At 38.5% G+C, this 22,658-nt stretch overlaps 1 long non-coding RNA gene across 1 annotated transcript; it reads right to left on the reverse strand.

The window, feature by feature from the left end:
• Positions 1-9,717: 9,717 nt before the first annotated feature.
• Positions 9,718-22,378, reverse strand: LOC132076639 (uncharacterized). Its single transcript, XR_009418949.1, has 4 exons — positions 21,972-22,378; positions 21,457-21,538; positions 17,393-17,559; positions 9,718-12,245 (listed from the first exon to the last, which is right to left on the reverse strand). It is a non-coding gene; the product is annotated as an uncharacterized LOC132076639 (long non-coding RNA).
• Positions 22,379-22,658: the final 280 nt, after the last annotated feature.

Genomic DNA, 22,658 nt, shown 5'->3' on the forward strand with positions numbered 1-22,658 from the left:
CTGAAATTCTTGAAAATTTTTCATTGCATTTAAGCAAAATGCTTCATTTTAATGGTCATGATTATCCAAATTATGGTCAAAATTGTGACCTGTGATAACACTGGAGGTCAGTATAAAATGAAAACAACTCTAATTAAAAAAAAAATCCATTTTCATCAACAGAAAGTTGAAAATTTTTTCTAGGTGCTGTTGTTTGGCATACAAATTCTTTTGCCTTTTTAAAATATACATGTGTTTGTTATGTTTAGATTTCTTTTGGGTTTAATACTAGGCCTGGTCTGGCAGTGTTCAGTTCTGGGACCACTGCAACACTCACACAATGTACCTTACTCTCAAAGGTATCTTATGCTCAGCACATTCTTCCTTCTGATACAGTTTCCCTTAAAAAAAAAAAAAAACAAAAAACCCAGGAAAAATTGAGGTTTAAGGATAGCAGAGAACTTGGCCTGACAACATGATCTAATGATCCACAAAGCAGCTTTCAAAGAGCAAAAGTAGCAGGAAGTTCTTTCATACCGGGTATTAAAAATAGACTGCACCAAGGCCCGGAATGCACACGGCAGTTATGTAATGATTTTTCAGTGACATGCATTAGGAAATATTCTCAGTACATGTTTTTCCTTCCTAGCACCCAGTTTACTTCTCTGAAGTTTGGAAATTCTTCACATGGATGCTTCTAAGAAGTCTAAAATTATAATGTTCATTTGAATAACCTATCAATTAGCCAGCCACATAATGACAACATCTAATGGTACAATTGAAGTATTTGAATTTAATATACCATTTTCATAATGGTACAATATGAAACACATGATGGAATCCATTTTTTCCCCCCCCACAAGTTAGGCTTAATTTATTCCTGGCAATGTAATGATTTTGCACTGAAGACACTAAAAGAGAGAAATCATTTTGGGTACATATCATAAATATTGAGAACACCAGCTCCCTTGGAGCACAGAGAAGTTCCCAAACATTTCAAAAAGGTTTATATGTTTTTGGGTACTTTCTATAAATGGAAAACTGAGGGGAGACAGAACAGCTCTATCTAGTTTCTACCATGCTGAGGAAATTAAATAGTAAATTATTTTGAAGAATGCCTTCCTCAGACTTCTCCTTAGAGACTTCCCCCAGGTCTAGGCTCTGTTTCTTTGCAGTATAATTTGAGAAGGTAACAAAGGAGTTGGAAAACAACTGAAATCTAACTTTTGGGCTTTCACAGTTGTATTGTTTTCTTGAATTTCTCAATGTTCAGACCAATCTGCAACATCCTCTGCCTATAGCAAGAGAATCACACAAGGAAGGCAGAATTACTTTCTTGTTTGCCAATAACCTTTTCTGCCTTTTCTGTTAAAAACCACAACCCTCCCACGGCCTCTAGCCTTCCATGGCCACCATGAACTTAATCACTAACATTTTTAGTTTCAATTTACACTTCAAACCCAGCGAAATTCCCTGATGGGAAAGCTCACACATCCCTCCCACCTGTGTCACACACAGTGTCAGTATTTCCTGGATTGCCATGTACCAGGATGTACCCAGAAGCACAATTACAGACATTTTTCATCACCCACTTATGTCAGTCATGGACAGTGATAGGAAGTATTATGGCAAGTGAAATTTTCTCCAATTTTGCCTCCTACTCATAAGTTTTTCCCAGTTAATGTAGTGGAGATTAAATACCAGGAGATCCTAAATGGTCATTTATGACCATGGTAAAACAGTGAGAGTCTTTTTTTAAGATGAATAGAACTCCAAGTGTTGGGTCTGGCTTTCCTGAGATGTCTTTAAAATATTTTCAGAGCTAAAAATGCTTTTTGTGAAGCAATTGAAGCTCCATGCTGTTCTTTTTGAGAACAGAGAAAAACCTGATCAAAGTACAATCAGATAAAACATCTGATTTATTTTCTCTCTTTACTGTTCTGGGGAATGACAGAATTAAAATATCCATGTTTGACATGCGAACAAACTGTACCACATCCAAAATACTTAATTTGGGAAAGACATAAAAAACACCCCGAGAACAAGTCAGCATCTTGCAGGGGACCTGTTTGTTTGATAAAATATTAAGAAACATCTTAATTGGCAGTCTGAAATAAAATAAAAAGGGGCATATTGAATTGACATCAAAAATTCATTTTAGAAGAAGAGGTAGGAAGTGAGCATCAGAGCTGAGATGACAAACATGATTTTATAAGATCAAAGTGTCTTTAAGGCCATAAAATGAAAGAAAACCTGGTTATTAACACATTCATTTGCTTCTAAATGCTGTTATACAAATATATTTCTGGGAATCCAGTGCCTAAAAAGTAATTTGTGAATAAGTCAGTACTTATTTTTCTGCACTGATACATAGGCAAAGCTCGAGCTGTTTATGAGGGGAGGAACAGGGTTTCATGCATAGTATTCAGCAGTGCTCCCACTTACAGGAAGACTCATCATCCAGCCTGATTAGTTTACAGGAACTGAAGCAAACAACAGTCTGTGTTTTCTTACATATTTTATGACTATTTTCATATAAGCAAAAATCAGACTTTGCCCTTGTTATGGAAATTTTAGAGCAAATAGAGAATTACAGCCTCTTCTTTAATCCAACTCTTTTGCAAGCTTGGCTTCACTCAGTCACTTGTGAATATTTCTGAGTTGTATTTGATATATTAACTTATTTTTCTATGAGATTTGTTGCCACTTAATGTGATATTCAAGGTCAACACTGCAAATGTATTTGTAAATGAAAGTTTCTGGTTTGGCTGAATTTAAAACCTCAAGTGTTTTCTGTCTCTAAACAAACATGGGAGGCCTCATTTGCATATTCAGAGAAAAAAATATTTTTCCCCCCACAAATTTGTGTTACTTTGCTTGCAATTTTCCTTTTTTCCCCAAACTTTATCCTCTCAATTAAAGTTGCGGATGTGTCTAAATTAACAAGTTTTATTTTATTCATAAATGGGGCAAATTTGAGTTCACCTCTGAAACCCAAAGCAAAGCTCTGCCACACCACATTTTCATCTGCTTTCCAGAAAGGCAGGGATTATCCTGCAGCACTGAAGCTCTGCTTTCATGGTGGGAAGGAATTCTGGATTTTACACTGTTTGCTGGCTGTGCACAACAGAAGAATAGACAATACCATCTGAGCTTGGGACAATTAACAGGATGTCTTTAGAATATTTTTATTACGTTAATCTTTTCTTTTGCTTGAGCCAGCATTCCCCTCGAGAGGAAGAGAAATGATGCTGAGACAACTTACTATTGCAAATTAATTGTATGGTCCATTTCCCAAGCATTTAATTTGGCCACAGCAACCTGTTTAACTCAAATGAGTTGTCAAAAAGTGACACAAAAGAGAGGCCAAGTTCTTTAGAGGTGGCCAGTAATTTTAAAGGATGAAGGGAAATGGCTGTCATTATTGCTTTGGTCCAAGTAAAGCCTCTTCTAAACAGGGTGAGGGAAAATCAAGTGATTTGGCCTCACCAAGATTCATGCTACTTGAGACCTTTCAAAAATGTTCCACTCTGGACTGGAACAGAAAATAGCAAAACCATAGGAAACATAAAGAAAAAAAGTGTAGTATCTCTTACTTCTCATAAGAGATAAGTCTGACAATTGGGATACAAATTTGGGACAGGAATTGGGATAGATGCACCTGCTCCAATCTGAGCCACCCACATGCAAGGCAGGTCTCTGTACCTGCATGAGAGGAGAGGTTGATACTTGAGATCTCTTCTGCTTCAAAGTCAGCAAGGTCTGATCTGATATTTTCCAGCATGGCTTGTGTTTTCATTCTTAGCTCTGATATTCTAGAAGTATTTCCATGTGTGCAGCCCCTGCCTGAGTCCACCCCTGGTATGTGGACCTCTGTGATTTAGCCATCCTGGATTCCTTAACCCATTGCTTCCAGTTTTCCCAGCCTCCTGCCTGGGTGCCTCTCTCACAGCTGTATGGATTTCAGCTTTTCAAAGTACAGTTTGATTCATTCTCCCTACACAGGAACTTATCTTCAGCATAAATATTTTTGGAACCACAAAGGTATAATTTTATAGTTAAATAATCACATTTTCCTGGGAAAGCTTCGAGGCAGTGGGTAATGCAGATTAGGATTTGGCACTTTGTCAGACTCTCAAGGAATCTCTGTTTCACTGGCAATATTTATTGTTCAGGAAGCAACACTTAAAACTTTCTTTGCCATAGAAGAAGGTGATCTATCACGTCAAAGACGAATCCCACCAGCCTGGTCACTCTCTAGAATGATGTATCCCTCTTCCATGAAGCAGATATAACCAAATACTTCTGATAAGGAATTACTCTTTGAGAGCAGGACATAGATGCTTCAGTCATAGGGAGTAGAAGACTAATAGACATGAATAAAAATTTGGAATGGATGGAATACTTATAATGCTGCATTTTGAAGATAACCAGTTCCCTTTTTGTTTGCGTGTCCTAGAGATGACTTCTTTTCAGATAATTACTTTTCATAAATTTAGATTCCAGAGAAGTATGATTCACAGAAGTGCAGGGATTCCTTTTACTAGGCTGACCTTGAAGAACAGATCTGTTTCATTCTGTGCTCAGTCTCTTCTTTCCTGCCTCCTCTTATCACTTTGGAGCAGCCAGACCCATCAGTGATGTTCCCTCTGCAGGCTCTGTGCTCCTGCAGATGGTGGCCAGGAGCAAAGCTCTTTGCAGGGTTTGGGCACAAACTCCTTCTAAATGTTACTCAAAACCCCTAATCTCATTCTTGGTACCAGATATCCATTCATTTATTAAGAAAAAAACACAGCAGACAACTAATGCTGCACTTTTTCTGTTATTCAAACCTGCTGCTAACAATGAGGAAGATGATGTCATTCCCTGGATGTGACAAAGGACAAATATTATATGCAGTAAAAACAATGAGTCAACAGTTTCTATTCCCTTGAGGTCTAACCATTCAGCAGTTTTGAAAGTAGACTGTTCTTTTTTTGTGCACAGAGCTTGTTGTCTATTAACACAAAATGTGTAAAATCAAGATATAATTTAAAAAAAAAATTGTCCTTTCAGGGGGAATTTTTCAAACCAAAAGGCAAATTGAAATATCTTACAACATAAACCAACAGATATTTTTTCCCCCACATACACCAATCGTAATATTGCAAAAGTCTTTTCTTTTTTAGGTCAAAGATACATTATCCATGTTAAGTAATTATTTGTATGATCCTGAGAGGCACTTTGCAGCTCCCAGTATGAACAGGAGTATGAACCGTGAGTATTAATGCATAACTAAGTAAAATGAAATTTTCTTGAGATATTTTGTAATGGTCTGAAGATAAGAAAGACTTTTAACATAAAAATGTGTTTTGATAGACAACTGAAAGTAAGGAATCTAACAATGAATATTTCCCAGATTTTCTGGAATAGATGAGGAATTGACCAAATTCTGGCCACCTCTAACCACAGCTGCACCTAGCTCAGGCTGGTGCAAGAAATGTTGTGTTCATACAGATCCTTCCTTCAGCAACTCTCAAACCTTTGTGGAGGATTATTATCCTGCTCATACAGACTGTGAAACTGCAGCACAGAGAAGTGACAGCTCAAGGTCATTTAAAAGTCAGGAGAGTTTGGAAGAGAATTCAGATTTCTCAATCCCTGCCCAGCACTCTGCCCACTGGGGTCCAATGCCTGATAAAACTCCTCTTCCCAACTGGACAGAATTTAACAATTTTGAGGAGTTTCAATTCATAATGTTGTTGATTTTAATAATTTTATTTGGTGGGAAAATAGACTTGCCTAATTATATGAGGTTCAAGTGCCAGGGAATCCTAGGCCAGCTGCAGTCTCCTTTCCTGTGATCCTTGCAGACCAAATCTGGAGACAGGAGAGCAAACTGGATTACATCTAGATGGGCTTTTATGCAGGAAGAAATACCATTTTGCCTGCATTGACACTATCTGACCATGTTTTAGATTAAAATGAGCCTTAGAGTGGAATAAATAATATTAATCATTCTGACAATTAATTGAAATGAAATCTTAGACTCTGAATCCCAAGGAATTTCCTCTGGCATGCTGTCAAAGTGCTGGATAAAGTCTTTTGAGCTTATGCTGACCACTTTAGCATGTCACCTAAAATAACTGCAAATGGCTTCAGGCATAGCCTGTCCAGTAGATCCCAGGCCCAAGTGATTACTTACCCAAAATGTGGAGGAGTACATCTGGCAGTCCAGCTGGTCAGTGTCCTGACAGATTTATTGAAGAAGTAAATGCAGGAGGCATGGCTCAGTCTGATCTCCAAACTCTCTGTCTTCTGATGCTTAAGGAACTCTTACCTTTTCAAGTAATTATTAGAATATTTAAACCAAATATCTAAGAGCTAAAGACATCTCAGTTGTTTTGGGTGTTCTGTTACAGTACTCAAGTGAGACCAGAAAGCTTGTTAGAGCACTTCAATGGAAACACAGACATTTCCACTAACAATTGCTCTTATAAACTCCACAAAAATCAGACAGATTTCAGAAAAGGCAAAATAAAGAGATTAAAGCAACTTACAGAGTTTCCTCTGGGTGTATCAAGCTAATTGCAAATCCTGTGGCCTGGTATTTTCATTTCCATAGTCACGATTAAAGGCACAGTGATTTTGATGTCATGTAAAGAGGGATTAAATAAATTTCCCATATGAAATTAGAGCCTCCTTTTCAAGTTGTGTGATATTTTTGCAGGCAACATGTCTTACTGCCTAATGAAAGCCAAAACCTGGATGTACTGCAGGAAGAGTCACACATGCTGCAGAAATGGAGATGTGCTGTTTGACTCCAATGACACACAAAAATATAAATATATTTAAGTTATTATTGTCTATTTAATAGACTTATGAACTACAAATAAAAATAGAGACTCATATCCTAGTGCATTCCAAGAAAGGATCTACACCTTATCTTTGTTTTAACAGGTCTCATCCCAGCAATCAGCTGTGAAAACTTGCCTAAGTACTCTCAGTATGATTAACACTGCTCCTTTGTTAAACAGTTAAACAAGTTCAAACTAGGGACAGAGATTCCTATTCAGGAAAATAGTGAAGAACTTAAATAAAATTAAACATATCTTAGCATTACTTTGTGAATCAAATCTTAAGCAGGTGACACTTCCAAAAAAGACTGTAACGAGGCTACCCCAATGCAAAGGCATATTAATATCAGGAGGCATCAGTAGGATTATAATTTCAAAATTTTGTAGGTGTGACATCTGGAAAAACTATTTCTGTTCAAAGTTAGCTTGACTGTCTGCACAAAAATTTCAGACCAGTAGCATTTAAAATTTATAAAGGAAAATGTATTCTTAAGTAATAAAGACAGAATACAATAAAAAGTTTTTTCATGAAACTGTGAAACAAATCATTAGGTTTTGGATTAGTTTATGGAGGTGCTTGTCCCATCTTATTAGATGTTTTTACTAGATCTGTTTTATTATTAGATCTGTTGGTAGGTCAGGCCTTTATTATATGTTGCAGTGCCTGTTTAGAACCTCACCCATAACTGCAACAAATCAATGTATACAATATAGCATCAGTGCAGCATTGTATTATCGATCTGCAACACTATTACAAATATGAATATCGATTTAGCTATAGTCCATGGGTCAATATTTTTGATGTATTAATTTGTTTCACAGTTCTACTGTTACTTTTCTCATCTATTAAGGCAGGCAAGAATGTTTCATAATATTAAAAAAAAATCCATTGAGCTGAAAGGCCTTTCTAGAGAAAATCTCTGTCTTATTTTCTCTCCCCTGGTAATTTTCTATTATTGGAAGAACAAGAAGGAAACTTAATACCAATTTTAATTTATTTTCCCTGGCAAAACAAAGTAAGAAATAGGCACAGCATGAACAATAAGTTACCTGTGTTCTGTCAGTTTGTGCTGTCTGTGGAGAATAGGCTGGCACACAAAATTTGAAATGGTGACTGCATTCCTCTTCTGAACAAATCCATATACCCCAACAGAAGGGAACTTGGGTGAGCCCTGGCTGGGTCAGTATTTTCCCTAGGTGCACAGAAAGTCTGAAGGCTACATTTTCCAAGAGAAATGGGGAGAGAGGCTCTGAGAGGGGCCTCAACACACACTGTCTGCAGCTGCAGAGCTGGGGGTCAACCCACATCCCACATCCTGGGAGCAGCAGCAGGAACAGATTCCTCATTCCACACCAAGGTTGGAGGCAATGTGTTCCTGAACAAGGCTGGTTTGGGCATGCAGCATGGAGAACAGACCTGTTCCTGAATCCTATAGTTAGACAAGGATGCATAGAGCAGCTTCAGCTGAGTGGGTATGGTGGGTGGGCTTTCTTATTGAGCTGAAGAAATAGGGCAAGATTTTGACAGGGATTATTTAATTTCATGCAGAATACATAATCTGCCCTATCAGTTAGATGGAATTATTACCCACTCACAACAACCTTTACAGCTAGAATGGTATTACTCATTCTCCTTAACAGAAACCTAGCACTGTGGTTTTGGTGGCACACTGAAAACTTATTTTGATCTTCGTTGGGTTTCAGATGGCAATGCATTATCTCCTTCCTGATCTTGGACTACAGTCCATACTGAAAAAATAAAATAAAATAAAGAGATTAAAAGTTTAATTTGATTTATTTGTAAATGCTGGTTGTGGCCTTCACATAATGAGTCCGTTTTTTCCCTACAAGTCATGCTAAGTTAGCAAATTATCTATTTTCCCTTGCAAACGCTGCATTATATACAAGAATAAAATATTGCTTTTTAAACAGAACTGGATGTTATCACTTCAAATGTGCTTATATGTACTTCCTGTGCTGAGCTCCAGCCCAGCAATAACAATACCACAATGACCAGAATGTATAATCTATAATGTGGCCCTGTGTAAATCAAGCCCCCACTGAGCAGTCACACACATCCTGCAGGATACCACTGCCATCCTCGATTGCTTCCGCCGAGCCCTGCATCTGCAGCAGGATTTCTGAGCCAGCCTCAACTGGCTCCTAACTCACAACAATGCAAGGCACCTCCTCCCAGGAAGGTTCAGGCATAGAACTGAAGCAGGTTTTGGTCATGATTGCTTAAATGGGTGTCCTGCAGGACACCACTGCCATCCTCGGTTGCTTCTGCTGAGCCCTGCATGTGCAGCAGGATTTCTGAGCCAGGCTCAACTGGCTCCTAACTCACAACAATGCAAAGCACCTCCTCCCAGGAAGGTTCAGACATAGAACTGAAGCAGGTTTTGGTCATGATTGCTTAAATGGGTGTCCTGCAGTATACCACTGCCATCCTTGACTGCTTCCAGTGGGCACCCTGCATGTGCAGCAGGATTTCTGAGCCAGCCTCAACTGGCTCCTAACTCACAACAATGCAAGGCACCTCCTCCCAGGAAGGTTCAGACATAAACCTGAAGCAGGTTTTGGTCATGATTGCTTCAATGGGAAACCAGAAAATCAGGCTTAGGGGAAAAACAGTTTTGATCTTTTGAAAATACTTATGGGATTTCCAAGAAAAGCAGAAAATTGTTGCAAATACTGCAAGGGAGAGTGTTCGGGATTTCAACTCAGTTGTAAATTGCTAAAATAATGCATACCTGGGGTTTCCACATTGTGGAGATTTAGATGTATGATCTTAGATATGTTATTCATTCCCTCCAGAATAGAGCATCATTTTTTCTCTCTGAAAAGTAAGCATTTTGGAAAGAATTTTGCAAAGTCAAAGAAAAAGCAAAGTTCAAACCAAACCAGAAATATGTCAATTTAATTGCAAGGCACATTGCAGCCACAAACTTAGAACAATCTTTCAGGAATACTCTGACAATGTCAGTGTTATGATTCAGTTAGTTCAAGCTAACTCAACGACTGACTCAGAAATTAAATCTACTTGACCTGTTCATGACTTTATATTTTATGTTAGTTCTCAGGTTAGATTCTGACTTTTTCTAACAGATGTTGAAACCAATACAAAGTTTCAAAATACTGTAAACCACTTTTACATATAATTTATATATATGATCCTTAAAAACAAAATAGGTGGCCATTGTGTTATTTGACAACTTTTATAACTGTACTCAGTAAGTTTCTAAACCTCATTCTACTTTGTAACTGGGGGACAAACCATCTTTCCTGGGTATACATAATTTCCACTGAGTCCCTTACTAGCCAGAAGAATTTTAATATGTTTTAAAATAATAATGTAGCAATTTAGAGGAAATATTATGCAAACCCTGTTATTTTTTTCTTTCTGATACAGGTTTAGCAAAGAGAGATTCTAGCTGGAGGCAGGTCAATGCTTGTCTGAATGGTATTTTAAGGTATCCCTTTTTCTTGCTGCTTTGGGTACAAAAATATGTAAAGAATAAATTATTCAAACTTCATTTATCCACTGCAGAAGCTGATAGGGAGTATTTCCTGTGCTAGCAAAAATACCTGGATTGCAGAGGCCACTGAGGGGAGCAGGGCAGATGTGCAAGAAGCACCATGTGGCCAAGGGTAGCTGAAGAACTGACCCACACCTTCTGAGGGCATGGCCAAATCCTGCTGCACTTCTGGGACATCAAAATCAGTGCAGTCACCCAGAACCCTGCAAACAACGTTTCCCTGCAAGTTTTATTGTCTTTTCTGTACTGGACACATGACATCTTACATTCCTTGCTACTGCCTTGTACCTTCTCTAGTCTGATCTTTTCTAGAAAGATGCTCAGAAACTTGAGCATCTGTGCAGGTCCCTCTGTAAGCACTTCATACCCTTTGGAATTATTTATCAGCTGTAGATTAGCATAGGACAGGGAGCCTGGATATCCCTGGCTCTAGAAAAACTCAGGAAATTCGGGTCTGATGTGCCATAGCCTGTCCAGGGTAAGTAGAAGCTGTCTTGGCTGAAGTTGTGGATGAACTATTCTGCTTGTCAGCATTCAGGCTGATTCCTGCTGAAGTGACCAGATAAAAACATGAGACACATGCCAGTGTTGGCACAGGTAACCCTGCTAGGAAATACACAGCTCTTCATCAGCCTGACTGCTAAACCCTGAGCTGTCTCTTCATTTCTGTGCAGGATTTGGGACAGTTTCAGGCGTGTGGATGCTGCTCTCGCTCAGCAGACACACCCACCTTAGTTCTCACAAAAAAAGAGCTTCAAACCTGTGATATTTGGCTTATGAAATGATTATTAATTCTTTCATGATGCAGATACTTTAGTCTGTTACAAAAAGCAGACAGAATTATCAAATTACTTTTGCCTTATTTGTTGCAAACTTCTTAGCTGTGGCACCACCTTGTGGACATTGCTATGTGGAGTGAGAACTCCACTGGGGGCAACAAAAGCAAGAAAACCAGGCATTTTGGAAAAACAGCTGTGGTCACACATGCTTTGCTAAAAGAGAGTAAAATAACTGCATTTTAAAAACTATTCCTCAAAATCCACCTACGAAAAAAAATATAAAATAAATATCATCATTAAGGTGCTCAGTTGTCTTTGCAGCTTTTACCAACTCCTCTGCCTGCCAGCCAAGAGGAGAGGCAGCCTCCAGAATTACTTTTGTTCCTGCCCAATTGACTGAGCAGCAGCATCCACAGCCCAGTTCTGTTCTTTCTGTACATGCAGACATGACTTTTACACCTATCCCAAGCAACAAGACTTGCAAAGTCAAAATCATAATACTGAATGCTTGGAGAAAACCTTGGGTCCCACTCCATAAATGTAAACTGAACAGTGAGATGGGTGTCCAAGCTAAGCCAAAAGAAAAACAATCTCTGACAAAGATAAACTGGGGGATCTTTTAAATGCTTGCTGGAACACAAGCCAAACAAAAATAAATTTAAATTCTGCTCTCTTGGCCATTAGATTCTCAGAACAATTTGCAGCTGAGGTAACAGGGGGTTCCTGTTATGAACTCTCTTATCAGCTATGGCAAAGCAGGAAAGCACAGGGGAGTCAGGATTTCTAACACAGATCTCCAAGCTGAGTGCAGTACACATTCTCTCTGGGTGTGTCTGTCTGAGTAAACTTGGGCAGCATGAAATAAAACACTGAATTGCACTTTCTATTTCTCTCTCTTCAATAACCTACAACCTGGCAACCTGGTGCTTGCAGTGGCATAAAGTGCAGGAGGAGATGAAGACTTGGAGCAATCTCAGACTTGCTAAAATGAAATACTGAGCACAGCAGCCAGGGAAGCCAACTCATGTCCAGTGGAGCTCATCCCTCACTCTAGAACAGACACTACTTTTGTTGCAGCTGGTGTCCTTCCTCTGCAAACAGCAGCATTGTACCTGTTTTATGAAAGAACAGAGAGTAAAATGTCAACTTTTTTTTTCTTTATTATAAAATTAAAACATCTTCTAAAATATGATAATGACAGCACTACTTTTACAATTCAGATATTTTAAAAATGGTTTTTTTAGAAAGGAATTTTTATTTTCTCTGTTCTTCATCTCAAAAAGATGAAAGAGTTTATGCTGGTAATTTTTTTTTCCTCTGGCATATTCGTATAGTAAGCATTAAAGTTATTTTATTTTTTGTGCTTGGAAATTCCTCAGTATAAGTGCAGTGTTTTGAAAAAAATATAGGGCTTTCAAACTCATGGTGATTATTTTCAGAGATCAACTATTGTTTTCAATTCAACTTAAATATTTGTTTTGGAAAAAAATCAGGCATTTGCTACCCCTTACTCACACTGAGTGCAGAGATTCTCTTTTTCCTTAGGCACCATTACTGTAATTTTGTTCCCTGCTGCAATTAGTTGCATAATGCATCCTCATTAATGGCTCTGGATGTATCTGCATGGAAGTTTTCATCCACAAAATTGCAGAAGCAGTTACTGTAAACATGGGGTGAGTGACACAGAAAAGACTGAACCAAGTTTATTCTTATACACAACTCAGTTTTTAAAAATATCTTCTTTCTTTTTTTTTTTGAGCATGTGAAAATATCGCATTTGTGTCCATCACATTCAGCTTATTTGCTTTCAGAAAAGAAGCTAAGAAACTGTGAGGCAAAAATAACCTTAAATCTCCAAAATGCTACTTTTTTCACAGACTTGGAACTCCCTTGAATATTTTACTTATCTCTTTCCTAAAAGCCAACAAAATAGCATGGCACTAGATTAAAATAATTTTCTTTCCATGTCTGCTAGAACTGATTTCTTGCTGAATTAGCATATCAACTCCAAAACCAATTTCCACAGCATCAGTGACCTTATGCCACTTTATGTATTACAGCAGCAAGAGAGAAATGGTTTCAGAGGGCTGTAACAGTTTAAAATTATTCAGTATAAATCCACTCATTGAACTGGTACATGCAGGAGACAAAGCCCTGAAATTATGTTGCTAACCTGTATGGCTTAAAGTCGGATTTCTGCATTTTTAAAGGCTGCAGGAACTGACACAGAGCTGTGGTGGGTATTATTAAAAAATGGGATGGAACAGCCAGAAATCTGTTCAGGCTGGAAAATCCTGGGGGAGAGAGAATGAATGAGGAAGCAGCAGCACCCCCAGGATGAGATCATGGGGGACACAACCCTCTGTGGGAACAAAGGGACAAGGGGAAAAAGGGACCCAAACCTACACATGAACATTTCAGGGGGTCCTTCATTAAGAGGAGAATTTTCCAGGTGAAATTCAGTAATCTGCAAAAAAGGATGGATAAACTCAGACTCTTCAGGCCCCAATGCAGAGCCAGCTTGGTCTGCACAAAAACTAAGTGCACAGCTCCCTAGCAATCAAAAGACAAGGTAATATTATTATGTTATTTAATACTTTTTACAGGGAATGAAGGTTGCATAAGCCTCTGCGCTTATTAGACATTAGATTTAATTTCCTGTATTACTGAGAAATGGGTGACTTGGAGCTCAGCCAGCTCGGATAGATATAATAGGTTACACATTTATAAAAGGAAACCAGTACAAGTAGGAACTGCTGCTAGAGGTGTCAATTTAAAGTAATATTCTTCCCCCATCCCACACAGGACAGAGGAGACTGAATCAGAGATGTGCTGTAAAAGCATTAAATCAGGGGACAGTGGTGCAGAGACAGCAACCAATGACTGAGTACCTTTGACTTTCATGTGTTATTTTCTTCTAAAGTCTTAATTTTGTGGCTCCACAATGGGCTCATCCCTAGCAAAATCTGATGTCCTGTAATAATTATTATATTAGGTGTTATTTATACATTTATGCCTTGGTCTGTCAGACCCAATGTAACTCCATATATTGATAATAAAGAAACAAGTTATTTACTTATTGTTTCACTTGCTGAAGTGCAAAACCAAAATGAAATTAAATGCTTTATAATCTATTTATTTCCTAATTACTTGTGCAATGTTGCTTAATTTCTTGTTTTCCAGTGTGCTTTCCTTTTTCCTTAAGAGGCAATATAATAGACAAAGAATTTTCAAAAGAAGGAGGATCTGGGAATTCTCAGTACTGCAAGTTAGCTCCTTGGCATTTTCATAAAGAAAAACCACAGGTGAATCTTTCTACCACTATTCAGATAATTAAAATAAAATTATCTTTGCTTTTCAGCATAAATCTTATTTCAACATAAGTATTTCTAAACTATGAAAGTCCTTTTTGAATTTCATCTTCCTTCTTATTCTGGAGATACTGTAAGAATAGTTACAAACTAAGTGTCATAGGATATGCAATGTAATTATACATTTTGATTTTACCTTGCTCAAATTAGGATATTTTAAACTCCTTGAGACATGGTATGTACATGGTACATACATACCATGAATTTATTCAGTTTGATATATCACTGAAGTAATATGTCAAAATGTAATTTGTTAATATCAGTACTAGAAAGGAAAGAAAGCGTGGATCAAACAAGCAAATAAATTCTGCACTGTAAAGCACCAAGTATTAATTTCTAGAGTAAAATATATGTTAAGATTGTACAGAGCAAGATTAAACTAAAATAAACACATTCAGACAGGGAGAGGTTGTTAGCATCTGCAGTCCAGCTGAAGTGAGAGAACATTATGGGTATTCAGTGTCATTAAGACCCAAGTAATTTCTATTTTGTATTTTCAAGTGAAATATCACTCTGATGAGACATTCAGAGTACTTAGCAGCTCCCATTATGCCTTTTCTGGGCCTCAGCCATCTGGATGAATTTCTGGGGTCACAGCCTTTGCTCTCCTTAGGATTCCTCCACAGTTGAGTTGCTGCTAAAACACTGACAAGGCACAAGCAAACTGCCTCAAACATTCCCAAATATTCTGGAAGCATCTGCAGGGATCACTCAGCCCAAGCCCAGCCCCAAGCTGGCTCACCCAGGGCAGGGTGCTCGGGACCTTGCTCAGCTGAGTTTGGAATTTCTTCAATGATGTCAACTTCAAACCTCCCTGGGAGCACAGGACAGATGCTCCCCTTGTCCACCCTCATGGCTCTTTCCGGCTCCCCAAGTCCTTCCTGCTGTGGGGAGCCCAGAACTGGGCACAGCACTCCCACTGAAGCCTCACCAGGGCTGGGCACAGGGGATTGATCACCTCCTGTGACTTCCCAGCAATGCTCTTCCTCATGCAGCCCAGGGTACTGCTGGGCCTCTCTGCCAATATAGATGTTTACAGATGTAACAGAATTTTAAGGACATGATGAGTTATGTATTTCCAGGGTCTGCTCTATATCAAGGAAATACAAACTATATTATTTTGCTAATACATGTTTTATGTCAGTATCAGGGATTGTATTTATGTTCTCATTACATGATTTCCTAAATAACTGGCCCATTAAAACCATTGTTTGGGATGATTACACAGTGCTTTGTAAAAACATCTGTGCACAGATTTCTAAAGGTAACTCTGAAAATCTCTAAATGCAGACCAGGGAACGTCCACAGGAATGAAGGAATCTTGGAAACTGCAACTCTAGAAGACAGGAATTCTCAATTTCATTCTGTTGTTAGTGTTAAGATCTAAAGATAGCAGATTAATTAGTATTCTATTTAACTCACAGATAACCTTTTGTAGCAGTAACATCCAGCTTATAAACTTCCACAGTTTCCAAAAGCACTCCACACTGTCTCAGAAGCCAAAAATCCAGTTCTCCCTAATGTATTCCTGAGAACCTTCCACTTCCTCTGCAGCTGCCACAGTGTAACTGTGGACAATACACTTATGTATTGACAACACACAAATTTTCTGTGGAAAAAAGTCCATAGACTTTCCAGTGGGTCCTCAGGCAGCCTAAAGCAATGAGATGGTCTATCAGATTTGTTTGTCTTGGCAAGGAAGACAGCAACCTTGTTCTTGAAAAATCTACATTTAGTTCCCCATCTATAAACAATTTTCATCAGTTCTTCCATCTGCAGTATAAGTCTTTGTTTGGCAAACAATTTGCAATGTTTCTTGTTATACATGTCAAGTTGTTTCTGTTCTGCATGAGCTATAATGACTTAAAGGACCAAAGTTCCATGTGGTGGAAGGAGTTTGTTCCCTCTGAATCCAGGGGTACCTTTACTGCCCTGGCTGGTCCATGATTTCTTTGCATTTCTTACAGTCTGTGGCTGCAGAAAACAGGAATAAAATTCCTTCTCATTAGTGACATAGCAGTGTATGAGCCAACACACAGTCTAGCTAATGTCCTTTTACCTTCTGGAATAGTTTAAAGCAGGATGCAAAATATTCTTGCAAAAATATACAAAGTCCTTTCCATCCACTTTCCTGTAAAGCCATGCCAAAAGCCCTGGGAAAGCCTTTTGACTCCAGCCTACATGTTCAAAAGAAATCTGGGAGACTGGCAAAAACCCACAATATAATTAGGACAATGCTGGGACCCAGATTAACATTATGGAAAGCAAACACCTTTCATACCACTCCCAGCTCTCACATATCCATGCTTGAGGGAGATTAAAATTCAGATTCTCGTGAGCAGAATAGCTCTTCCCAAAACAACACTAGATTGGCCCAGGTGGCCACAACCTGCACAATTTTTCATGGACTGATTTTCAAACTGCCTCATGGCAGCCTCAGTCTCAGAGATGTTGAATATCTTTCTCAGCTTTTTCCAATGCAGACCAGATGTTCTCTTGTGATAATTCTCTCATGGGCCTTTTCCATTTTGACTCTCCATCAGCTAGGGATCCAAAGAGACATTACTTGAAAAACAGGAACCATAAAAGAGCCAGGAACTTATAAATTAAAACATAAACATTAATTTGTTTTCCAAAATACAGATGTCTTTTGTCAGTTCAAGCCTTGATCTCTCCACCAGTTAAAGGCAGCAGTTGTTCTGTGGAGGCATGCACTGGAAATTAGCCAACGGGCATTAACTTTTGGTTCTGATTGAACTGAGGAAAATTTGAAACAGAAACACAGAATTAAAAGTTGTGATAGCAATTATTGCCTGATAACATTTTAAAACTGCTCATGACAATACCAGAAGAAGTTTCCTGCCATAAGGAACTGTAAATTACAGAACCTTTTCGGACGAGGCTCAGGAGAGATTTGGGGTGTCCTTGGTGACAGCAGGGGTCTGTCCTTCTCCTCTCCTGGCTGACACAGGGACCAGGATCCATCCCTGGGGAAGGGGATCCTGTGGTGTGACAATGGGATCACAGCAATCACAGCTCTGGACAAAGGACTGGGCTGGAAGAGGAAGGGACACAAGACAGAGACAGCTTTAGAGGAACGATTTTATACATCACAAACACAGGTGCTCAAGGTTCAACTGCAGGGATTTAGTTTTGTATTGGCATAACACATCAAGCCTTGTTTTCAAATGGCCCCACTTGATATATCAGTATTATTACATCTCTTAACATTTTTTATCTCAATAAAATTTTGAGCATATTTAAAATAGCAGAAAGGCTACAGGCAACCAAAGAAAACATCTATAAAAATGTGCATAATAAAGAGATAAGGACAAAAAATTACTTTCTTTTTTTAACATGACCTACATGTGAACTAATTTTTTATCTTTAAAAAGTAGCAATTCACAAGTCACACCTCTTCATTCCCTTTGAAATCAATTTTATACACCTACACAATTCTCCTGACAGTGGATTACTGCAGGTTTACACTCAAACTTTGAGTTTCCAGTTCTGCTGTATTCTCTTGAAAAACATCTATGAGAGATAAATACTACTGTGCAACTTTTAGCAAGGAACCCTCTGCAACTGAACATTTTATTGTACCTAAGCAGGGAAGGTACAACAAATTGCTCTTGATGAAATCAGTTCCCTTCCTTCTCATATGGGCATAAACAAACACCTGTAATTTATAACACAATCCAATCCAAGAAGTATCACTGAATGATACCCTTTTCTTCTACTCCTTCAGACCCTTTGCTTTTACCAATAATTACTTTTTTTAGAGCTTTCTGCTCAGAATAAGGCAATAGTCTGTCCTTTACACCAAGACTTGTCTTTTGTCTGTACTACAATGCACTCACCTGGTGGAGCAGGGATTGAGCAGCCCTTATTCCCTCCCTCAACACTGCTGGAATAAATCCTTGTTTTCCAATACCCTTTCATGACAAACTTTATATCTTCATTTTCTTTCCCTAGGCTGCAGCTCCTCTAGATTTCCCACCACACTAATATCTGTCTGTACTCCTCCTGCTGAACTGTTCTTGCTTTATTATTTAAGTGCAGGGAATTCTAAGTAGCTGTTCCCACTTCATCTGCTCTTCCCTTGAGGGGTCAACCAGCATCTGCTGCTCTCTGTCTGCCCTGGAAGAAACAACTTCCACAGAAAGGAGCTGCAGAGATCCTTTCATGGATTCACTTCACACTGAGAAAGATTTTGATTTCGATTGCACATGCTGGTTCCAGCAGAATTCGCTCTCAGGCAAAAATTGTAGTTCTGTATATTGCTAAAGTTTTAATATTCTCTCCTTTAAGGAGAAGACTTTGGAATATACATTTTTCTCAAAGGTTTTGCACTGGTTCAGACAATTCATCAAACATGCCTTTCATCAAAAATGTAGAATTCTGTTCCAAAGACTATGAGAAGCAAAAGGAGTCAGATATTTCTGTGAATTTTTTAGTAATATACTGATAATGTGCATTTATAGTTGTACCTGTTAGCTTATTAAGGAAGGTGATTTTTTCAGATCTATATATGTTATATATGAACCATGTATGAAATTCCCAGACTACAGAATGATTCAAATCTAATTATTTCAATATGAAAGAAACAGTTATTTTAAACTTAACTGTGAAACAGCAGATGTACACTCACTTCTAAGGATAATTTTAAATAGAAAAATGAATTGTAATTGGTATTAAAAGTGAAGATTCATCCAGACTGCTGTTGGTAAGGACTAAGAAATTATTTACTGGCTTTGCAATGACCAAATTCTGAACTTCTGCCTCTGTTAATCCCCTTGCTCAGTCAGACACCCACGTGTAGGAACAGCAACCCCTCTCCTGCTGCCATCAAAGGGGCTGCAGTGACACCCTGTTCCCATGCCAGAATCTTCTTTACTCTCAGCATCCCTTCCAAATAAACCACTCCAACAGAACTTTCCCTGGATGCATCCCCTTCACAGGAAAAGAAGTGGCCACAGTTTCAGTGGGAGGTGTTTTATTGGAGGCACTTCTGCCAACCTTTCCCTAGATGTCGCCACAATTTCTGGCTCCTTCATTACAGCCTTAATTACTACACAGAAAACTATCACGAAGGGTCCTACTTTCTGCATATGAAAGAAACAGAAACTATCATAGAGCAACACAATTTCTTCAGAGCAACAAAAAGACATTGTAATTATATGTATTATTCTATTTAATCGAATATATCTAATATATCCTACCAAGGTCACACTGAAACCTGAAATTAGCTTTTATCACAGGCTTGTTTTCACACTCTTTACTTCCTCCTAAGTGTGTTGACTCACTGAGTCTGGAGCTGCTGACCTCATCCACTACTTTGTGCTGAAAGAAACAATCTCCTTAAGGATATTTCCAAAGTTTCCAGATTCAGTTTTCATGCATACTTTGGTATTCTTTCTCTCTTAACAAATTTTTTTCAAAGGATGTTCTTCTGCCCTTATATGATTTTGCCACTTAAAGACTCATTTGTACTATCCAAGTACTACAGGACTCTATTTGGGGAATTCAAGGCAGGGTTCAGGTTTTGTGTTTTAGCTGATTTGGACTTAAAACAGGCTTCTGAGGGCACCATCCTTAGTTCCACCCCAGTGTTGATATCTCTCTGCAATTCTCAATTTCTTCCTGTGGAAATAGTCTTTGGAAAGCACATGCTGATTTCTACACAAGAATGAAGTTTCCATATTTTCTAGAAACATGAACACTCTCCAATTTGTTGCAAAAACTACCAAAATATCTCTATATTTTCTAAGTATTTCAAATTTCAGCTGTGCTGAAGTAGTCATTGATTGGTTGTCCACAAGATGGGGCTTCTACAACAGAGATCTTTATATCCAAATTTAAGATCCTGATGTAAAACCTATGAATGGCACCACAGTTGACAGGAACACACTTTGAAATTTTGGCACAGGAATGGTCCTCACTGCATTCTTCGTTTCTCACATAAAAACAACATTTCCTCAGGAAATCAAAACAGCAGCAAGTGATTTTATCTTGTCCTTAACCCTTGCACATTGCTGGTGTACAGCTTGTAAGCCAGAGGCAAAATGCTCCATTGCAATCACCCTGAGTCTTGCAGAGATTCTGTGCAGTCCCCTTGTCTAAAGGAGAGTTTGTGGAGCAGCTCACTGACCAAAACACCAAATGGTGTGCCTGTGGCTTTTGAGCCATTTTCTAAGTCAATATGCAGCCTCCAGAATTTCTGAAGCAGCCTGCAAGTCCACTGCTAAGATGATAAAGCCTCCAAATAAAAGTTAAAGTAGCTCCACAGAGTGTGCAATTTTTGTAAACTTAACTGAAAGAGGGAACAGTTTGCTGTCACAAAAACTGACTGTAGGTATGCACTTCACAATAAAGGAAAAGAAAAATAATTTATTCTTAGACACAAAAACTTCAAAACATTATAAAAAATAAAAAAAGAATGGACTTACAGTACCTTTAGCTGTCTTGTTTCACTATGATGTTTGTTTAAACAGTATGTTCTGCTAAAAAAAGCCTTTTTCCTCTTTTGTCATGTAAATAAACAAGCAAGGTTTTCACGTCTTATAGGAATCTCCACACACCCAAAATCAGAACAGACTAAGGAATTGTACAATTGCCTTTTGGTATTCCTTCTCACACTGTCAGGCGTTTAATTTATGATAACTTCTGTTTTCTGCATGATATAGTTGTTTTCTAGAATTTTTTTCAGGAAGCACAGTAGTGTTTGAGCATGAAAAAGCAAATACTGGTACAAATTTCCAGCCTGTCCCTCCAAGAGGAGGCTGTACAAACACAGACTAATCAAAAAGCAAAACTAAATGTTAAGAAGCAACATTTCTGGCCAGAGGATAAAGTGAATTTCCCAAGGGCAGTCATTCACAACCACCTGATACTTTTAGTACAAAATCTTCAATGGTTCCTTCTCACATTCCTTCTGGTCAGTCTCCAGTACCTTGTCTGCTGCAATCCAGCTAAGCTGTCACAGAGCAGAGCTTCAACAGGAAATGCAGAATTGTATCCTTCAGAATAATCACCTGCAGAAGCATAAAATAAGAAAATGTGAGTAGGCAGGAATTACACAGAGAAGGACAGGAAGTGACAGGAGCTACAAACTGCAGGCAATGATGTGTTGGGAAAAGGAAGGACACTAAATTTGATCAATGGCATTTTTGTACACACTAAATAATATTCCTTTATTAAACACTGAGGTTTTAATTGGATCACTCTGTGCAGCTTGGGGTGCCATGCTCACTGGAAAAGTGGACCAAAGAAGGAGGCTGCAGGACAGTGAAACATCTCAGAGAATAACAAATCATGATCCATAAGGAAAAAGTGAAACAAAGCACTGTAACAGTTTCCAGATATCTAAAATTGCTTTAACAATACAAACAGAATACATAATAAAGAGTTTGGCCTACAGCAATCTTAGGAAATTTTGTGATGCAGCAAGGGATTAGAACACAGTACCTGTAGCCATCACTCAGTATCCAGAGAGTTTAAACTGTTTTCTGTCAAGGAATGACAAAGACATAGGTGATCTTGGACTTGGCCAGAGTTGCCAACCAGAGTTGACAGGTCACACTCCCTAGGTTCTCATGAATCTGTTCAAGTGTCATTTTATCACTCTGATATTGCAGAAGACCTACAGTTACCTACATGAAGAAAACAGAGATTTTAGGCTACAGGAAGAATGGTGAAAATGAGAAAAACAGGAAGAATATGGAGAAGGTGAACAAGAGGTGTTTTAAATTTTGCAGCAGAATGCATCAACTCGGTCTCAAAGAATTACAAGCACTTTGGATACCACCTTACTGTTGCAGAGAACTGGAGGAACAAGAAGTCTAACAAACTGGCTTCTGGTTAACTGTGGATAGAGTTCACTCCTTGCAAATTCAGGAAATGCTCAAATACAGCAAAAGAGGAAGCTCCAATTCAAATTTAAAATTGAAATTTAAAACATTGATTTCTGGGTATTGACTAACCACCACCTGTTGAAAGCCAGCCCAACACTTGTGTCCCAAAGCCTGTCAGGAGGACAGCTGAATGTCACACATGCTGAATGTGACACATCAGCATGTCACACTCTGCTCAAGCACATCAGTTTTCCTGCAGGAATTGTGATTTCTTAGCGCTCTGCTATTGGCAATGTCCCCA

This window comes from Ammospiza nelsoni, chromosome 9 (assembly GCF_027579445.1).
Source record: "Ammospiza nelsoni isolate bAmmNel1 chromosome 9, bAmmNel1.pri, whole genome shotgun sequence".
Lineage (NCBI taxonomy): Eukaryota > Metazoa > Chordata > Aves > Passeriformes > Passerellidae > Ammospiza > Ammospiza nelsoni.